Source organism: Sander lucioperca, chromosome 3 (assembly GCF_008315115.2).
Source record: "Sander lucioperca isolate FBNREF2018 chromosome 3, SLUC_FBN_1.2, whole genome shotgun sequence".
Lineage (NCBI taxonomy): Eukaryota > Metazoa > Chordata > Actinopteri > Perciformes > Percidae > Sander > Sander lucioperca.
Window position 1 is genome coordinate 20,752,651 of NC_050175.1, and position 3,992 is coordinate 20,756,642.

The following is a 3,992-nucleotide window of genomic DNA, read 5'->3' on the forward strand; positions in this document are numbered from 1 at the left end:
TTCAGTGTGACGGCCCTGAGCTTGTTGTCGTGCATGCATGCTGTGGTCTGTCTTGTGAACTTGCAGGCTGAGGTGAGGCTAATTTGAAAAAGAACATTAGTGCTCAAATAACTTCCATATAAGTCATTAAAAGTTAAAAACTGGAGATCTCACAAACACATTATTTAGTTTTTCTATATTTTTAAATCCTCACCTTTGATCAACAGAGTGACGTCCATCTTTGAAGTCTACAGGTAAATCCTTAGACCGGTCACTCTTGAAGGACACACAGCTGGGTTCTGGTTCAGGAGAGTCTGGTCTCTGATGGATCCTGATAAAATCAGTTTGTTAAGAACACAACACAGCCAGAGGTTTGGGTGTGAATAATGTTGGTGTTGATGCAAGCATTCTGAGTGCTGGATAGTTAAGGGCCGTCCACACCAAGAACGTTAACTATAACCATAACTAGAACTATAACGATGTTCTGCTGAAAGTTAACGTTCTGCAAACAGTGAAGTCACACACGCTGCACGCTCCAGCTGATAATAATACATCACAGCAGACGTTGCAACGTACGATTACAGGAATGTCTGTAGTAATATCCTACATATTAGTGAATTCGGGTACATTTTGTGAACACAAACATTTTGACACCGCTGCCTTCTCCAGGAAACAGCGCTCCAGAGAGCCGGGGGTCAGAGCAGGCGGGCGGGGTCAGATCTACATGTGCAGAGCACCGGAAAAAAAACACTGACAATATGATAATCACATCTAAAACACAGACTCACTCTCTGTGGAGACATTCTGTTAAAGTACTGATGTTTAAAGACACAAAAATACACAGAGCTAAAGGATCGTAGCCCCACCGAGGGGAGAAGTCACGCCTCTAACCACCTCTCTCCGCCGTGCCATGTTGTAAACTCAGATGGATTCTGATTGGCTGTCAGTGTTTCTGTGGTTCATCAAATGGCTCTGAAAGTGATCCCAACAATATCGTTCTCCACTGTCATTGTCAGTATAGTTGTGGTGTGGACTCCACCATCCACTGGAGTTAGAACGATTTATGAAACTATATATTTATAGTTATGGTTATAGTTATGGTTCTTGGTGTGGACGGCCCTTTAGAGATGGTGGTCTCACCTCTGAGCTTTGGTCTGGTGGTCCTGTTCCCCACTCAGAGAGGTTCCTCTGTCCTGTTCCCCACTCAGAGAGGTTCCTCTGTCCTGTTCCCCACTCAGAGAGGTTCCTCTGTCCTCACACTGATCCATGCTGCTGAAATCAGCCTCTCATCTGCAGAGGAAACACAACATTATACAGTATGTCATTGGCTCTTCTTGTCCCTTCACTGTCATTTGAATGCATCATCAGTTGCTGTAGTTCTACTATCAGTCCACTAGATGGAACCAGGATAGAGAGAGAGAGAGAGAGAGAGAGAGAGAGAGAGAGAGAGAGAGAGAGAGTGACGCACACACACACACACACACACACACACACACACACACACACACACACACACAAAATGGATCCGCATTTAGAAATTAGTTAGTTAGTTCAAACACTTATTATGTTTAACTTTCTCTGAAACAAATGGAAATTTTAACAGTGCCAGATGATGTTGAAAAGTTTAAATTAAAGTATATTTTAACTCCCCTCCTCCCCCCAGCAGATAAGATGGAGAAACAAAGCGTTTCTCTTCTTTAGTGTTTTTGCTGCTCATAAGAAATAATGGATCTATAAGACAGAAATAAATGATCTCTATAAGACTGAAATAATGGATCTATAAGACAAAAATAATGGATCTATGATAGAAATAATGGATCTATAAGACAGAAATAATGGATCTATGACAGAAATAATGGATCTATAAGACAGAAATAATGGATCTATAAGACAGAAATAATGGATCTATAAGACAGAAATAATGGATCTATAGTATATATATCTCAGTGATAAAGGTTGGTTCAGAGTTTTTTTTGACTGTAACAGAGTATTATCAGTATTTCTTCCCCCAGCAAAATATAAGGTCAAAACCCATTGAGGTGTCCTCTCCCTGTAGTTATATGAATGTACTACTAGTTACTGGTTCAGTGAACTAAGACTATAATAAGGGAGGATTTTACAATTATAAAAACCTATAATAATTGGTCAATCCTCCCAAATTATAGTCCCAGTTCACTGGAGAGAACACACATTGTGTGCTAAGAATGTCAGATTAAATGCACATGGAAGAGGAACATACATGATCCTTTGTTAAAGAATACTAAAATAAATAAATCATCTAAAATAATTAAAGATGTATTGGTCTCTGACCAGTCTGCTGTTGTTAGAACCACTAACATGTGTACAGGACTTTATATATTATCATTCATCGCTGACTTTAATTCAAACACTTTAGCAACTGTATCAGCCTTTTCTAATTATTAGAGTAGATTCTCTCTCTCTGTCTCTGTCTCTCTCTCTCTCTCTCTCTCTGTCTCTGTCTCTCTCTCCCTGTCTCTGTCTCTCTCTCTCTCTCTCTCTCTCTCTCTCTCTCTCTCTCTCTCTCTCTCTGTCTCTCTCTCTGTCTCTCTCTCTCTCTCTGTCTCTCTATCTCTCTCTGTCTCTCTCTCTCTGTCTCTCTCTCTCTGTCTCTCTCTCTCTCTCTCTCTCTCTCTCTCTCTCTCTCTCTCTCTCTCTCTCTCTCTCTCTCTCTCTCTCTCTCTCTCTCTCTCTCTCTCTCTCTCTCTCTCTCTCAGTCTCTCTCTCTCTCTCTATCTCTCTCTCTCTCTCTCTCTCTCTCTCTCTCTCTCTCTCTCTCTCTCTGTCTCTCTCTCTCTCTCTCTCTCTCTCTCTCTCTCTCTCAGTCTCTCTCTCTGTCTCTCTCTCTCTCTCTCTCTCAGTCTCTCTCTCTCTCTCAGTCTCTCAGGTTCGGGGGTCTTTTCCGTTAACGTTTAGGGTTTTTTCAGCAACCATTAACCAGTAGAGTTCTGGTAAACGTGGGGTTTGATCAGACGTGGTTCTTGGTAGAATGTTTGCTCTAAACAGATCTGAAAAACAGCGTCGGACTATTTGATCCGTAGAACACAGTCCCCGCCCCCCCTCTCTCTCTGTAGTTACTGGTTGACTATAATAAGGGAGGATTTTACAATTATAAAAACCTATAATAATTGGTCAATCCTCCAAAATTATAGTCCCAGTTCAATGGAGATTGGATCGGATTGAATAAAAATCTTCATTGGGTAGCTGACTGTGTCTGTGTTCTGTGATAGGCTCGTTGTCACAGAGCCCCTCCCCCACACACATACAGAGGTATTGTGTTGCTGTGTCCCGCTCTGCTCACTCACACAGAACAGCTCCCTCTGTCTCTCTCTCTCTCTCTCTCTCTCTCTCTCTCTCTCACTCCCTCTCTCTCTCTCTCTCTCTCTCTCTCTCTCTCTCTCTCTGTCTCTCTCTCTCTCACTCCCTCTCTCTCTCTCTCTCTCTCTCTCACTCCCTCTCTCTCTCTCTCTCTCTCTCTCTCTCTCTCTGTCTCTCTCTCTCTGTCTCTCTCTCTCTCTCTGTCTCTCTCTCTCTCTCTGTCTCTCTCTCTCTCTCTCTCTCTCTCTCTCTCTCTCTCTCTCTCTCTCTCTCTCTCTCTCTCTCTCTCTCTCTCTCTCTCTCTCTCTCTCTCTCTCTCTCTCTCTCTCTCTCTCTCTGTCTCTCTCTCTCTGTCTCTCTCTCTCTCTCTGTCTCTCTCTCTCTCTCTGTCTCTCTCTCTCTCTCTCTCTCTCTCTCTCTCTCTCCTGGCTCCATCTAGTGGACTGATAGTAGAACTACAGCAACATGTAGCTGTTGTATTTTAATGCAGGCTGATAATAATAAGGTAAAAAGCACTGCTGAGTGAACAGAAAAGGCTCCAGGATTAATAAATCAGTCTGGCTGTTAACCTGGTCAGGAGCAGGCTAGCTGTACAGAATACATCTCCATGGTGATTTAGGTGTCTCTGCTTTTGTAGTAATTAGAAACATATTGAACCTTACAGAGCCAGAAACTAA